Source organism: Hemiscyllium ocellatum, chromosome 2 (assembly GCF_020745735.1).
Source record: "Hemiscyllium ocellatum isolate sHemOce1 chromosome 2, sHemOce1.pat.X.cur, whole genome shotgun sequence".
NCBI classification, from domain to species: Eukaryota; Metazoa; Chordata; class Chondrichthyes; order Orectolobiformes; family Hemiscylliidae; genus Hemiscyllium; species Hemiscyllium ocellatum.
Genome location: NC_083402.1, coordinates 19,463,409 through 19,481,079, shown reverse-complemented (window position 1 = coordinate 19,481,079; position 17,671 = coordinate 19,463,409). Strand labels below are relative to the sequence as shown.

Below are 17,671 nucleotides of genomic sequence, written 5' to 3'. Positions count from 1 at the left end.
ACACTGACCCTCCGAAGAGCATCTCACCCAAACACAGCCCCCTACCCTATCCTTGCAATACTGTATTTCCCATGGCGAATGCACCTACACATCCTTGAACATTTCGTGGAATTTAGCATGACCAATCCACCTAACCTGCACATCTTTGGACTGTGGGAAGAAACTGGGGCACCAGGCAGAAACCCACCCAGACACTAGGAGAACATATAAACTCCTTACAGACAGTCACCCGAGGTTGGAATCAAACCTGGGTCCCTATGAGGCAGCAGTGCTAACCACTGAGTCACTGTGCCGCACTTACAGTCCTTAGTGGTAGAATAGAGAAATGAAGTAAACAAGTTATATTATAGCTACACACAGCACAGCCATAGGTCAGAAAAACAAAAAGCCAAGTAAAAAAGACAAACATTCACAATCTCTCTCCAAGTGCTCACCACAGCAATATTAAACAACGAGGATTGTGGACTTGTTTTCATCTCCATAACTTGGACAATTGCAGCTCCAACTTCAAAATGATAGAATGAGAATTCCACTGTTCCTGACGACGTTCCAGAATTGGTCTCAATTGCATTTTTTAAAGGACTTTGACAGCACTCCCACCTAATTTTAAAAAGCTTACACTTGAGGGTTGAGGCAGAATATATACCACCCCACCACAAAACTGTCAGACAACCACAGCTCATGGACAAATATTGTTGACTTCAAGAATCTGCTACTGATTTACTAAGCTGGATGGCTTCATTGGTTGATTCATGCATTGATTCAATCCTTTGCCCTAAGCACTGAAAATATCTGATTCTTCATCCCTTCCCAGCATCTCTTCTATTCTGGCATTCTTCATGTTCAGCAGTACTAAAGCACAGAGAAGAGAGGATGATTTGGAGGTGCTGGTGTTGGACTGGGGTGGATTAAGTTAAAAAGTCCCTCAATACCAGGTTATAGTCCAACAGGTTTATTTGGAAGCACTAGCTTTCGATATACTGCTTCTGACAAAGTGACATGGGGTTTTTATGGGACAGAGACTGCAACATCATTTGAAAGACCGAAGAAGGATATTGGAATACTGGTTTGGAATGGAGTGGATGTGGCCAGGTGAAGATGAGGTAGAGATGGGTGAGAGTTGTGGATGGATATGATTAGTAAATTAGATTGAAAGCATTGGTTCGATATCTGACCATTTTCAAAACAGTTCCAGTTTTTGAGTTATGAAAACAGAAATTGCTGGAAAAGCTCAGCAGTCTGGCGGCATCAGCAAAGACATCTGCTCCTCTCAGCATGCCCACCTTGAAGAGGTTCTGCTCCTCTCTCTGACATGATTGACAGCATTCTTTAGGTTTTTATGCAGTTTTTGGATGTTACTTCCAGACCCCAGAATCGTCCCTATCCCCAAAATATGGGAAAATTGACACAAGTGAGGCAATAATGACTACAACCTCTATTATAGATTAGATTCCCTACAGTGTGGAAACAGGCCCTTCAACCCCACAAGTTCACACTGACCCTCCAAAGAGACCCATTTCCCTCTGACTAATGCTCCTAACACTATGGGCAATTTAGCATGGCCAATTCATCTGACCTGCACATTATTCAATTGTGGGAGGAAACCAGAGCAACCCCGCACAGACAAGGTGAGAACATGCAAACTCCACACAACCAGTAGCCTGAGGCTGGAATTGAACCTGGGTCCCTGGTACTGTGAGGCAGCAGTGCTAACCACTGAGCCACCGTGCTGCCCTGTGTTAAAAATTGCACAATGCCAGATTATAATCCAACAGGTTTATTTGGAAGCACTAGCTTTCGGAGTGCTGCTCCTTCATCGGGTGGTTCATCAGGTGCTTTATCTGAGATCAGCAATTCACCTGACCTGCACATCCTTGGACTATGAGAGGAAACCAGCGCATCCAGAGAAAACCCACACATACACAGGGAGAATGTGCAAGCACCACACAGACAGTTGCCCAAGGCTGGAATCGAAGCCAGGTCCCTGGTGCTGTGAGGCACCACTGAGCCAACTTGCCACTGTGAGAATGAGCTTCTTTACAGAATGTAACATTATTATATCAGATTTCTACCCACTACCGTAGAATTTTGGGCTGGTTAGCTTAGTCGTCAGGATGTCTAATTTGTGATGCCAACAGTATAGGTTCATTCCCTGCACCAGCCAAGGTTACTGCAAAGGACCTCTACTTCTCAATCTCTCCCCTTGGCTGAAGTATGGAGACCCTCAGTTTAAACTACCATGAGTCATCTATTTCTGGAGAGCAACTTACAAGTCTTTTAGCAATCCCTCTTTCTCCCATTTTAAATAAAACAATGAAACTAAATAAAGCAAAATTGTGATGTGATACCTTCTTAAAGGGGCTGATCTTTCTCTTTATACTATTTTTCAAAACCAATGTTGTGTTGAGTACTCATGAAGTGGAAGGCAGAAAGTTAGAGTTTGTTTGTGAAAATGGTAGGAGTCAAGAGTGCATGGTCTCTTTAAGAGATAAAGTGTTTTTGTGCAACAAATTGTCTGTGGGCAATGGTTGCAGGTGCTCAAATTGAATAATTTGTATCAAAAAGCCATTCAGTTTAGCAGGCACAAGCAGCATTGTTACCAAGGCAACAGTTTAATTTGAACCAGACTCTTAGCTACCACAAACCTATTAAAATTCAATTTGGTGGTTTTGGTGACTCAGAGCCAATTGGATTATAAAGAAATTAATATTTTTAAAAATTATTTAAAAGGGGGGCATTTGGAGATCAAGGAAGAGCGCCAACAGCCATCTGAAGAGATAACAACTGTGAGCTCTCTGAGAAAGCACTGTCTATCTACAAAATATACCACAGCACATTTAGCCAATATTCCAGACAAATGAAATTACAGAGAAAACATCCCTGATGGCAGGATCAGTGGAAGAAACATGTTTGTGATTTGAGATCAGCAGAAGAAAGGCTGGAAAGAAGAAAAGAAGACAAAGCATTCCGGATAACAAATTCCGTGTGAACTTTGAGAGACAAAGTTTTAATTTATTGCTTTCATATTATTTGGATTTATGCAAATAGGATCTGTGTTTATTGGAACATCATACCAATAAAATTTAGCTCAGTAAGGGAATAGTTAGTACTTAGAGAGGAATTGTTCAGTCTGTTAGTAATTCTGTTAATTTGTTCACTGTTGGGATTAAATAAATAAACTGTTACTTGTTATGTATAAAGTGAGTATCATTTCTTTCATTTAACCACTCTTTTAGTAGATTACAAGAGGCAAGGCAAACCTCTCTGGGTGGTTTGGGTTTAACTGTTAGAAGGGAATCCTTAATCCTGCCACCACATTTTGGGGCTGATGTTTTGATTTAATTAGGAGAAAGTGAGGACTGCAAATGCTGGAGATCAACATCGAAATGCGTGGTGCTGGAAAAGCACAGCAGGTCAGGCAGCATCCGAGGAGAAGTTCAGCCTTAGGTCCTTCATTAGGAATGGTTTAATTATAATGCAAATAGTCACAGAAACCTGAGTTCCTCTGAATGTCACATGGGCTTAAAATGCTGAGATATTTTCTGCTGGTGTATGACAAACTGTGCTGAAAGAAACATCACAATGTCAGTGAATTCCTCTCTGTGTCCAAATATCCTCCTAGTGGATGAAAAGCTACTTAACTCAAACTGAAGCATTTTCATTGAATCTCTTTTGGGCTTTGGGATTCAGGCTTAATGATCCTTGTTCCTGTCTGATGATCAGACCTTCATTCAAAAGAGGTTCACTCCGTAAGTGTTAAATTAGAAAAGGGAGCTCTGTATGCCTGGCTATCTCTTAGATTAGATTAGATTAGATTACTTAATTAGATTAGATTACTTACAGTGTGGAAACAGGCCCTTCGGCCCAACAAGTCCACACCGACCCGCCGAAGCGTATACCACCCAGACCCATATTCCTACATTTACCCCTTCATCTAACACTACAGGCAATTTACCATGGCTAATTCACCTGACCTGCACATTTTTGGATTGTGGGAGGAAACCGGAGCACTCGGAGGAAACCCACGCAGACGCGGGGAGAATGTGCAAACTCCACACAGAGAGTCACCTGAGGCTAGCCTACTATTGCCTAGGCTGTAATTCATTAAAAGTAAAGTCACCATCACCTTACCAGACCATTGTGCTGTCTCTCAATTGAAAGAGACAAGAGGTGGTGGTTTAACCTGAGGGTCACCACACCTCAGGTGAAAGAAAAGGTTGAGAAGGAGAGTCCTTTATGCTAACCTCAGCTAGTGCAGGAACTGAAACCACTGTGTGGAGTTTGCACATTCTGCCTGTGTCTGCTGGGTTTCCACGGGGTTCTCTGGTCTCCTCCTGTGGTCCAAAGATCCTTGGGTTAGGTGGATTGGCCATGCTAAATTGCCCACAGTGCCCAGGGATGTGCAGGCTAAGTGGATTAGCCATGGGAAATGGAGGGTTACAGGGATAGGGTAAGGGAGCTCGGGCTGGGTGGGATGCTCTTCGGAGGATTGTTGTGGACTTGATGGGCTGAATGGCCTGCTTCCACACTGTGGGAATTCCATAATTCTATGATTTTGGCATCAGCCTGCATTGTATACCAGCCATCCAGCCAACTGAGCTAACTGAACTTCTGTAATCTGTTAAGAGACATCTAAAAGAGTAAACACAGATTTGGGGAAACTCAGAAGGTCTGACAGCATCTATGGAGAGAGAGAGAAACTGAGTTAGTGTTTCTATTTGAGTTTGACTCTTCTCCAGAACTCGTGAGAGTAAGTCTGATTTTTCTTTTAGTAATTTATTAGATGTCATTAACAAGGTATTAACCCATTGTGGGTTATAGCATAAAAGGCGGCCATTCCACCAATTGCATGTGTGCTATCTGAATTCATTAGACTTAAGCTGAAATTCAGTCAACAGAAATTTTACAAATCTAGCCTTCAATATCCTCTACAATTACTCATAATGGCAGCCTTAGCTCAGTGAGTGGAACTTGCATTGGAAGATTATTTTTTAAAGTCATGTAGTCCTCTTGAAACTTTTGCAAATATCCAGGTGGACACATCAGTAATGAAAAATGTGTTGCTGGAAAAGCGCAGCAGGTCAGGCAGCATCCAAGGAGCAGGAGAATCGACGTTTCGGGCATGAGCCCTTCTTCAGGAATCTCTTTTAAAATGCCCTCAAGGTGAATAGTTCAGTGCCTCAGAAAGCCGAGAGTAGAAGATAAAAGAAAGATTGCAGAGTTGTCTAACAAAAACTGTTCTGTGGCAGAGACAGTTCCATCCAGAGGGTAATGAGTGTGGAGATTTCTCACAGATAGAAGTATGTCATTCAGAGAAAAAAATTCTGTCAGAGCAGCAGCATAGTTTAGCAGTCTCCAGAATAACCAGGGCGGTAGAAAATAAATCCTGAGTGATTTAATATCGGTAAGATCAGAAACAGAAGATTGTGAAGTTGAAGTAAATTTTAAAAAATAAGAGAGATGTGTTCACAGCTTGTTTACAAAGTCAGCAAGGTGGTTCAATTGTTAGCACTGCTGCCTCACAGCACCAGGGACCCGCACTCCATTCCACCCTCAGGTAACTGTCTGTGTGGAGCTTGTGCATTCTCCCCACATCTGCATGGGATTATTCTAGTGTTCTTCCACAGGTGCAGGTTAGGTGGATGATGTGCAGGTTAGGTGGATTGGCCGTGCTAAATTGCACATAGTGTCCAGGGATTGGTGGGTTAGCCATGGGAAATGTGGGATTAGAAGTGTGGGTCTGGGTGGAGTGCCCTTTCGAGAGTTAGTGTCGACTTGATGGGCCAAATGGCCTGCTTCCACACTGCAGGGATTCTACAAAATCAGATGATGACATATTAGCTAGTATGGAGTGAAAGCAGATATTTACCAAAAATAAACCAAGTACAATTTGCCAACTGAGCAAGGAAATTTGAATGGAAACAGATTTGTCTTATTTATTCATGAACTGTGAGCATCACTGACTGGGCCAGAATGTTTTGCTTAGCCCATATTGCCCTTGCGAAAATGGTGGTGCCTTTTTGATCGACTGCAGTCCATTTGGTGTAGGTAGACCCAAAATGCTCCTGGGGAAGGAGACACGGGATTCTGACCCAATGATACTGAAGTCAGGATAATGAGTGGCACAGAAAGGAACTTGCAGGTGATGCTATTCGTATGGTCTGCTGCCCTTGTCCTTCCAGATGGAAGTGGTTATCGGTTTGGCAGATACTGTCTAAGGAAGCTTGGCAAATTTCTGCAGTGCATCTTTGTAGATGGCACACAGCGATGCTCCTGAGAGTTGGTGATGGAGTGACTGAATATTTGTGGAAGTAATGCCAATCAAGAAGGCTTTGTCCTGGATGATGCCAAGGTCCTAGGCTTGGAGCTACACTCATCCAGGCAAGTGGGAAGTATTCCGTCATTCTCTTGACTGATGTCTTATAGTTGGTGGATAGGTTTTGGGGAGAGAGCAGATGAGTTACTCTCTGCAGTATTCCTAATCTCCGACCTGCTCTTGAGGGCACCGTATTTATGTGGCTTGTCTATTTCTGTTTCTGGTCAGTGGTGACCCGAAGGATGTGATAGTCAGGGATTCAGTGATAGGAATGCCATTGAACATCAAAGGGTGATGGTTAGATTGACTCTTGTTGGAGGTGGTCAGTGCTGGGAATTTTTGGGGTGCAAATGATTACTTCTGGTGTTCCATCCCAAGCCTGGATGTGGTCGAGGTCTATCTGCATTTGAACATGGACTGCTTCAGTATCTGAGAAATCAAGAACTGTGCTGAACATTGTGCAATCATTGGTGAAAATCTCCACTTCTGACCTTATGTTGGGTGGAAGAAGCTGAAGATGGTTGGGCCGACGACAATACCCTGAGGAACCCTTGTAGAGCTGTCCTGAGATGATTGACCTCCAATAACCACAAGTATCTTCCTGTGTGCCAGGTATGACTCAATGCAGTGGGCTTCTCACTGATTCCCATTGACCCCAGTTTTGCCATGATTCCTTTTTTCCACTCTCCGTCAGATATGACCTTGATGTCACCTCCTGTCTAGAGTTCAGCTCTTTTGTCCACATTTGAGCCAATTTTGTAATGGGGCCAGCAAATGATTGGCCAAACTAAGTATCCATGAGCAGGTTATTGCTGAGTAAGCATCTGCAGTCCTTGTTTTTACCTAGTTGATTTTAACTCTACTGCGAATCCTCTTGCAAGGATGCCTGCCTTGAAGAAGTTTTCCTCCTCTCTCTACAAGAATCTCAGTGAGTCTCTCTGTCACTGCAACCATCTCCTCAACTATTGTATTCTATGCTACTTTCCTCCCACCCCCACCCCCCTGTCATTTAGCTCTCCACTCTGCAGGCACCCTGCCTCTATCCCTGATTAAGGGCTTTTGCCCGAAACATCGATTTTCCTGCTCCTCGGATACTGCCTGAACTGCTGTGCTTTTCTAGCATCACTCTAATCTAGACTCTGGTTTCCAGCATCTGCAGTCCTTGTTTTTACCTATTGCTGAGTAAGTACTGTTTGACACCATGATGACTGCTGATGAGCAAAAGTAGGATTCAGTAATTGGCTGATTTGGATTTGTTCTGCTTTTTGACATAGATGTGTAGTTTTCCAAATTGCGTAGATGCCAGTGTTGTAGTTGTACTGGTAAAGCTTATCTAGAGGTGTAACAAGTTCTGGACCATAATTTTTTCAGGATTATTGCCAGAAAGTGGTCAGGGTCCATCACCTTTGCAGTATCTTGTACCTATTACCATTTCTTGATGTCATGTGGAGTGAATCATATTGGCTGACAGCTGGTATCTGTAATGCTGGGGACCACTGGAAGAGGCCAAAATGGATTACCCACTCAGCACTTCTGGATGCGAATGCTTCAGTCTTACCTTTTGCACTGATGTGTTGGGTGGCCATTGCTGCAGCTGTGTCTGCAAGGAGGGGGTGTCTCAATGGCTGCCACTCTGGGAGAGGGGTTAGTGGGTTTGATGTTGTTGGGTCCAGGAAACAGGGCTGTGTTGGGCTCCAGACAAAGATCTAATCTTCTCGCTTTCTCACTCTGGGCAGCTTGGCAGCAGGAGTACACTGGCATCAGCAGCTTGTCATGACCATCCCATCTCTGAGGTCTCTGTTGAATTCTGGTTTATATCTTAATACAGGATCACTGGCATGCTCACCATGCACTGTACAGTTCCAGTCATGTAAAAAACAAGGAAGAATCAATTTAAGAAGTACCTTTCACTCAAACAGTGGAAAGTCTTACGAATTACCTTGGTCCAGGCATGTTTTCAACAAAATTAATTTATTTAATTTACTATCAGCATTTTCCCTGTTCAAAGAGCAGCATGTATGCAAATCTTCAGAGTGTGGATTAATATTTCATCGACATTTCAGTGGATTTTATTACATTATGTTAGTCTACTGTGAGAGAACTTACCAGCAGGTCTTTCAGACACATTAACTGCATATTAAATTTCAAAAACTGCAGGTTATTAATTAGGACTTTTGGTAGCCTCAATCTCATCAATGAGCCTCTGACGAAGGGGCTCAGAGAGAGATTTCATTCTTGGAATTCAAAACCATCCTTCTTCCTGACCTCATGCATGAAAAGAGATTTTTTTTGTGTGTCTGTTAAAATAATAACATATGACAGGCAGCTCTAACCTCTTTCAAAACCACTTTCTTTGTCTGGTTGATGTATGGAGCAGTAGCCCGTGGCTTGATGTTAGACGCTCAGGCGAGAAGCAGGCTTTGAGATGAATGTGCATGAGCACCAGACCCTTGTTACTCAGAGATTTATTTCTGACACCAGCAACTGCCAAGCAATGTTTAAGTAGCAATGTTGTTGGGGAAAGAGTTAAAACAGACAGAAGAATAAAAAAACTCAGCTTTTTTTCATCTATTGCTGAAATTCTATGTTTTGCCATCAGTTCAGGAAGGAAGCATTGAGTTTGCACCTGATCAGGTCCCTTAGAAACGTTTCCAAATAGCTCACACACATGAATTATTTTGAGTCATATTGCCAGTTGCTACATGGAACAATGTTACTATATTCTCTTGGGGAGGTGCAGCTGAATGTTGTCCTTTATTTTAGTTAGATTCAGTCCTGGGGTTAAGCCTTGACTGCAAGGCCTCAATGCTCATCCCTAATTGCCCTTGAGCATGTGGTGGCGAGCTTCCATCTTGAACCATTGCAGTCTATGGGGCGTAGAGACATCTACAATGTCATTAGGGAGTTCCAGAATTTTTACTGAGTGACAGTGAAGTATACTTCCAAGTCAGGATAGTGAATGCCTTGGAGGGGAACTTGCAAGTGGTGGTGTTCCCATGAATCTACTGTCGCTGTCCTTCTAGATGGTGGTGGTTATGGATTTGGAAGGTGTTGTCTTCGTGAGTTGCTGTAGTGCTTCTTGTGGATGGTATCCACTATGCCTGAATGTGTGTGAATGTGGTGTCAATCAAATGGGTTGCTTTGTCCTGGATGGTGTCAAGCTCCTTGAGTGTTGATGGAGTTACACTCATCCAGGCAAATGAGGAGCATTCCATCACACTCCTGACTTGTGCCTTGTAGATGGTGGACTGGTGATGCAGAGTCAGGAGGTGAGTCACTTGCAGCAGAATTCCTAGCTCTGACCTGCTCTTGCAGCTATCATATTTATATGGTTAGTCCCGTTCAATTTCTGGTCAATGGTAACCCCCAGGATTCAGTGACGGTAACAATATTGAATAGCAAAGGCCAATGGATCCATTTTCTTTGCTGGTAATGATCATTTGCCCAGCACATGCACATCACAAATGTTTCTTGGCTATGAACGCAAAGGTTTATTGTGTTGCTTAGGCTCCCTCTACTCCTACTTGTACTAGGACCAATCCTGACATCAATCTGACTTAACAGAATGATACTAGACTTGTATCCCGACATCTAGGCTAATGTTCTGTGGATGTGGGTTCAATTTCCACCACGCAGCTTTGGAATTTAAATTTAAGTAACAAAATCTGGTTCAAAAGCTGGTCTCAATAGCTGTTACAATGACACGATTATCAATTGTATTAAGAATCCATCTGGTCAATGAATGTTCTTCAGTGAAGGAAATCTACTGCCCTAACCCAGTCTCACCTACAGGTAACTGCAGAACAGCAGCAATTTGGTTGACTCTTCGCTTCCCTTTGAAATAGGGGAGCAAGACACTCACTTCAAGGGTTATTCATCTTTGATCATTGCTATACAACCATCAAAGATGCCTACTGCACCATCCCCCACCTGCATTTTGGTAAATCAGATCACAATGCTGTGCTCCTTCACCAGGCTTACAATCAAAATTTGAAGCTTGAGGACTCAGAATAGAAAGTAGTGCAGGTTGGTCTGAGGCAACAGATGGGTTTCTGTAGTACTGCATCGAGTCAGTGGACTGGGCCATATTCAAGAACTTAGCGGCCAATGAAACGGGTAAGCCACTATAGTTACAGACTTCACTAGTAAGTATGTAGAAGACCGCAGTGCTGAAGATGTTAATCCCGAATGTTCCCCTATTGGAAACACGGACAAACCAGGACATCCACTCCCTACTGAAGTCCCGGTCTGTGGCGTTCAAGTCGGGCAACACTGACCAATCCAGGAATGACCTTCATAAGGTCATCAGAGACGCCAAGAGGCAATACCAAACTAAAATTGAGACCCAGACAAACCATATGGACACCTGTGTTTGTGACAATGCTTACACTAGATAACAGCCTACAAAGTGAAGTCAAACAGAACTGCAGTACATCCCTACTCAAGAGCTCAATGCATTATATGCTTGCTTTTTACAAAAGGTCAGTGAAACAATGCCACTTTCCCCAATAGCCTTGGGAACACCTATACCCACAGTCACTGCCACAAGCATTAGATCGGTCTTCTCGAGAGTGAACCCATGGAAAGCGACTAGCCTGGATGGACTCCCCAGCTGTGCACTCAGATCCTGTGTGAACCAACTGGTGGGAGTATTCGCTGACATTTGTAACCTCTCCTTACTACAATGTGAGCTTCTCACCTCCTTCAAGAAGACCACCATCATCCCAGGGCCAAAGAAAAATCATGCAGTGTACCTCAATGACTACTGCTCAGTGACTCTGACCTCCATAATTATGAACTGCTTGGAGACATGAATCATGGCTCACATCAACTCCAGCCTACCAAATTGCCTCAATCTTTTGCAATCACATAATAGCACAACAGGTCCACAGCAGACACCTTCTCCCTGACCCTACACTTATCCCTGGAAGTCATCTGGATAACAAGGATACTTACGTCAGGTTCCTCCCTGTTGACTACAGTTCTGCTTTCAACACCTTCATTCCAAACTTATCTCCAAACTCCAAGACCTAGGTCTTGGCTGTCCACTCTGTAATTGGCACTTCCTGACCCATAGACACAATCAGCAAGAATAGGTCACAACACCTCCGCCACCATGGTCCTCAACACTGGTTAAGAGCTGCTTCACTTTTCTTTTGAGCTAAAAGATTTGCAGGAGGGGAGTGTCCCACCCTAAGGTTAGTGTTGTTATTGCTGTCTAACTATACAGGGTGGTAATGAAGGATTGCTCCTCGCCTGAGGTTTGCTGACCTTCAGGTGTGGTTGAATCACTACCAGTTGTTCCTCTGCAATGAGAGAACAGCCTTATAGTCCTTTGGGACGATGGCAACTTTATTTTCACTGAAATGAGTCCCAAGCTTTTTCTTGCCATTTCACTTGATGTACAGTGAACAGATGTAGTGCAACATCTCCAGAATTGAAACTGAATAAGGGTGAACAGTTGAGAACAATCATGCACATACAAATTGTCCTGTCTTTCTCAACACCAATCATGCTCAAGTGTATTATTTCATGCTGCAACAGTAGATGCAAATTACATGGAAATGTCCAATTTTAACATCAAGTTAATAACCCTCTGAGTCCAGACTATCCAGTTTAATACAGGATGGATAATTTACTACCTTGAATCATACCAAAACTGAGAGCTACTTCCAATGAAATTCTTAGTAGTCTCATATTGATACATAAAATGTGTTATGTAACCTGCATGTTTAACAGTGAATTAATTAACTGAGTGTGATGTCACGTTTGATATGATTCTCTAAATGTTCTTTCACAAGGTAAAGGTATGACCTAAAAGCATTAGAATATCAATTTAACTTGAGAATTTGACTAGATTTCTGAAGGGTGTTTGTCACTCAAGTGAGTTGTCTCGTACTGATCAGGGCAAATGCAAGAATGCCAAGTTTCAAATGATCACAATAATTTATACTTAGTACTTTCAAAATTTCCACACAAAGAGAAAAAGCCAGTAAAGAAAAATAAGTAACATTTGGAAATGAACACACTGGTGCACTGTTTTGTAGAGTACGAGATGAGACAGAGCAGAATATAACATATGCAAGCTTTACTGTTTATCTCCATTGTGGACAGTGCAGATGACAGCATAGAATTATGAAGGGACATTCATAGACCAAGTGAATAGGCACAACTGTGGAAGGTCGAGTTCAATGTAAGCAAGTATGAGTTTTTCTATTTTGGACTGAAAAATAATAGATCAGTGAACTTTCTAGATGGTACCAAATTAAGTACACTGGATGTTCGACTGGAGTTCAAGTGAATAGATATTTAAAATGTCAAGAACAGGTGCAGAAAATAATCGAGAAAGCTAATGAAATGCCTGCCTTTACATTTAGAGGATCGATGTGCAAGAATGCAGATGCTATGCTGCATTTATACAAAACTCTGGTTAGACCCCAATTGGAGTACTGTGAGCAGTACTACATTGCACCTGAAGGGGTGCAATGTAGGTTTAAAAGAATAATACCGAGACTTACACATTAGGCCTGTTTTCTCTACAAGTTAAAAGGTTAAGAAGTGATCCGAACAAGAGCCCTCAAAATATTAACAGGAAAGGAAAGGGTAGATAAAGATAAACTATTTCCACTGGTTTGGCAATTCTAAAACTAGAGGCATAGTCTGAGAAATTGCTGGAAAAGCACAGCAGGTCTGGCCGCATCTGTGAAGAGAAATCAGAGTTAATGTTTCAGATCCAGTGACCCTTCTTCATAACATTCTTCGGGATTAACTCTGATTTCTCTACACTTCCAGACCTGCTGAGCTTTACCAGCAATTTCTCCTTTTGTTCTGATCTTGAGCATCCACATTTTTTTATTTGACATAGTCTGAACATGAGGATTTAAGAGAGATGTTGGGAAGCACTTCAACACTCAAAGGGTGGCTGATGTTCAGAACTTTTCCCCAACTGAACTGAATTGAATTGAATTGAATTTATTGTCTCATGTACCGAGGCACAGTGAAAAGCTTTGTCTTGCAAGCAATACAGACAAATCACAGAGTTAAGTGGCGTAGATAAGTAAATAATAGGTAAACAGCAGCCAGTACAAAAACACAGGTACAGGCTGAGTCCATTCAGTATTCTAACAACAGTAGGGTAGAAACTGTTTCGAAACCAGCTGGTGCGTGTGTTCAGGCTTCTGTACCTTCTCCCCGATGGTAGAGGTTATAACAAAAGCATTGCCACGTGGGATGGATCTTTGAGAATGCTGGTGGCCTTTCCTCGACAGCGGGCTAGTAGATGGATTCTATAAGTGGGACGTTGACCTTTGTGATTGTCTAGGCTGAGTTCACCACTCTCTGTCACTGTCTCCGATCTTGAATGGTACAGTTGCCATCCCAGGTGGTGAGACATCCAGACAGAATGGTCTCGATGGTGCACCTATAAAAGTTGGCAAAGGAATTTGCTGTCATGCCAAATTTAAACAGCAGTGAATGCTGGTTGTTCATCTTAAATTTGACGGAGATAATATTTTGTTAAGCAAAGGTATTAAGAGATAGATACTAAAGACAGGTATATGCTTTTGGGCCACAGATCAGCTACAACCTCATTGAATGTTAGAAAATGCTCGAGGGACTGAATGTCTACACCTGTTCCTATGTTGCTATGCTCCTTCAAGGCTGATTATTCAAAAAATGACTCAAAGTTTAATCATATTCAAGTTGTTTGCAAAGAACAGGTCACATACATATGAATATATGTCACATCTCGAAAGTATAAATGAGGCAAAGTATGAGCTTAGCTGATTATCTTAAATTGCTTGTTCACATAGAATTTCATTAACAACCAATTTAAAATTATCAGTTGGGTTCACAATGCAGTTCACTTACACTTGCTAGAATCAACATGTATTTATAGACAGGGACTGATACTCTGTCAGAAAAAAGAACATGACTTTGACACAGCCAAATGCCAGGGGTGAATAGTTGCCCGTTGCACTCTCCATAGCAACCCCTCAACCAATTAGAATCAACTGGCGAACTAATGGCAAGCTTTTCACATGTTGCACAAAGCGTTGCTTGCTCTGTGTCCAGCATACCTGTGTTTGTGCTGACTGGTATAGGACAAGGCAGCAGATTACTCGGAATGAGTCAAGTTCTGTAACACTCAGGCTTGTGTGCTCTTTGAGTGCTCTTCCTACCACAACCTGCAGGAGAAGCATGTTTTCTGATTTAAGCAAGCAAGTAAGAGTAAAAAAGTTACATCTCCCTAGCATTTCACAGTAGATTTTCAGCTAATTTTCTGCTGGTCCACACTTGACTTCTGAATGTTGACATGGCAACTATGCCCTTGGAAATGCTGGTACCAGTTTCAGCATCAAGGTTCAGGTTGTTGGTGGTGGTATATCTGAGGTATGTGAAGCTATCGATGAACTCCTGAGTGTAGGTGCCGATCTTGATAGAAGGTTGAGTCTTTACATCCTGGCTCTTAATTTTTTGATTTTTCTGTCACTGATTGTCAACCTAAGTTCTTCGTAAGCCCAGGGCAACATTTCTTATTCACTGTGGGACATGGATGTCACTGGCTGACCATCATTTATTGACCATCCCTAGCTGCCCTTGTGAATGTGGTGGTGAGCTGCCTTCTTGAATGGCTGTTGGTTGACCCACAATGCCCTTAGGGACAGAATTCCAGGATTTTGGCACAATGACAGTGAAGGAATGGTGATATATTTCCAAGTCAGGGTGGTGAATGGCTTGGACGGGCCCTTTCAGGTGATGGTGTTTCCCCGTATCTGCTGCCCATGTCCTTTGAGATGGAAGTGGTTGTGAGTGTGGAAGATGCTGTCAAAAGGACCTTTAGTGAATTTCTGCATTACATCTTGTCGATAGTACACACTGCTGCTAATGAGTGTCAGTGGTGGAGGAAGTGGATGGTGCCAATCAAGTGAGCTGCTTTGTCCTGGATAATGTCAAGCTTCTTCAGTGTTGTTGGAGGTGAAATCATGCAGGCAAGGGGAGGGGCGGGATATTCCTTCACACTCCTAACGTGTGCCTTATAGATGGTGGACAGGCTTTGAGGAGTCAAGAGGTGAATTACTCGCCGCAATATTCCTTGATTCTGACCTGCTTATGTGACTGGTCCAGTTGAATTTCTGGCCGACATAAACCCAAAGATGGTGTTAGTGAGGGATTCAGTGATTGTAATACCATTGAATGTCAAGGGGCAGTGGTTAGATGGCCTCTTATTGGAAATAATCATTGCCTGGCATTTGCATGGTGCAAATGTTACCTGCCATCTTTCAGCTCAAGCCTGTCTATTGTCCAGATCTTGTTGCATTTAAACTGTTGCATTGATACTGCTTTAGTATCAGTGGTATCATGAACAGTGCTGAACATTGTCCAATTATCAGCAAACCTCCCCACTTCTGACTTTATGATGGAGGGAAGGTCACTGATAAAGTAGCTGAAGATGGCCTCGGACACGACTCTGAGGAAACTCCTGCAGAGATGCCCTGGAGCCGAGATGACTGATCTCCAAAGGTGAAAATGTATTGCTGGAAAAATGTAGCAGGTCAGGCAGCATCCAAGGAGCAGGAGAATCGACGTTTCGAGCATGAGCCCTTCTTCAGGAATCAAAGACCACAGGCCACAGCCATCGTCAAAGCCACAGCCATCTTCCCATGTGCCAGGTGTAATTCCAACCATTGAACAGTCTCCCCCCCCCCCCCCCCCCCACCCCGCCTTTCCTGATTCCATATTTCTTCGAATCCAGCCATGATGTCAAGGTCTGTCACTCTCACCTCCCCTCTGGAATTCAGCTGTTTTGTCCATGTTTGAACCAAGGCTGTAACAAGGTGAGGATCCCAAACTGGGCGTCACTGAGCAGGTTATTGTTGAGCAGGTGCTGCTCAATAGCAATTGTTGATGACACCTTCCATTACTTTCCTGATGATCAAAAGTGGCCAGATGGACCGTAATTGACCAGATTGGATTTGACCTGCTTTTTGTGTACAGGACATACCTGGGAAATATTCCACACTGTAGGGTAGATGCAAAGGTTGTAGCTGTACTGGAAGAGCTTGGCTCGGGAAGCAGAAAGTTCTGGATCACAAATCTGTTCTGAGAATGTTGTCAAGGCCCATATCCTTTGCAGTGTCTACTGCCTCCATCCTATCTAGCTATCACATGGAGTGAATTGAATTAGCTGAAGACCGATAGCTATGACTCACTGGAGGAGGACACATAGCATTTCTGGCTAAACATTGTGGCAAATGTTTCAGCCTTATCTGTTGTATTGATATGCTGGGCTCTTCCATCATTAACCAGGATAAAAGACAAAGAACATTACAGCACTGGAATAGGCCCTCCAAGCCTGTGCAGATCCAGATCCTCTTTCTAAATCTGCCACCTATTTTCAAAGGATCTGTATCCCTTTACTCTCTGCCCATTCATGTATCTGTCTAGATACATCTTAAATGATGCTGTCATTCCCACCCCTACTGCCTCCGCTAACAATGTGTTCCAGGCACCCACCACCTCCTGCATAAAGAACTTTCCACGTATATCTCCCCTAAACTTTCCCCTCTCACTTTAACTCATGACCCCTAGTAATTGAGTCCTCCATTCTGGGAAAAAGTTTCTTGTTGTCCACCTGTCTACATCTCTCATGATTTTGTAGGCCTCAGTCAGGACCCCTTCAACCTCCTTCTTTCCAATGAAAATAATTCTAATCTACCCAACATCCCCTCATAGCTAGTGCCCTCCATATCAGGCAACATCCTGGTGAACTTCCTCTGCACCGTCTCCAAAGCATCCACGTTCTTTTGGTAATGTGGCAACCAGAACTGTACACAGTATTCCAAGTGTGGCTGAATCAAAGTCTTATACAACTGTAACATGACCTGCCAACTCTTGTACTTAATTCCCTGTCTGATGAAGGAAAGCAAGCCGTATGCCTTCTTGACCACTCTACTGACCTGCAGTGCCACCTTCAGGGAACTATGGACCTGAACACCCAGATCTCTCTGTTCATAAATTTTCCCCAGGACTTTTCCATTTACTATATATTTTGCTCTGGAATTGAATCTTCCAAAATGCATCACCTCGCATTTGTCCAGATGGAACTGCATCTGCCATTTCTCTGCCCAACCCTCCAATCTATCTACATTCTGCTGTATTCTCTGACAGTCCCCTTCAATATCTGCTACTCCACCAATCTGAATGTCATCTGCAAACTTGCTAATAAGGTAACCTACACCTTCCTCTAAATCATTTATATATATGATATTTGTGGAGCCTCCTCCTCCAGTGAGTTCTGATTCCTTGGTTGTGGAATTGTTGAGCTCTGTCTATCACTTGCTGCTTATGCTGTGT

At 43.0% G+C, this 17,671-nt stretch overlaps 1 protein-coding gene across 4 annotated transcripts in view; it reads left to right on the top strand.

Annotated features, from left to right (window-relative positions):
• Positions 1–17,671, top strand: part of glra3 (glycine receptor, alpha 3) — a 141,893-nt gene that overhangs the window by 80,903 nt on the left and 43,319 nt on the right. The gene's annotated exons all lie outside the window — the stretch shown is intronic.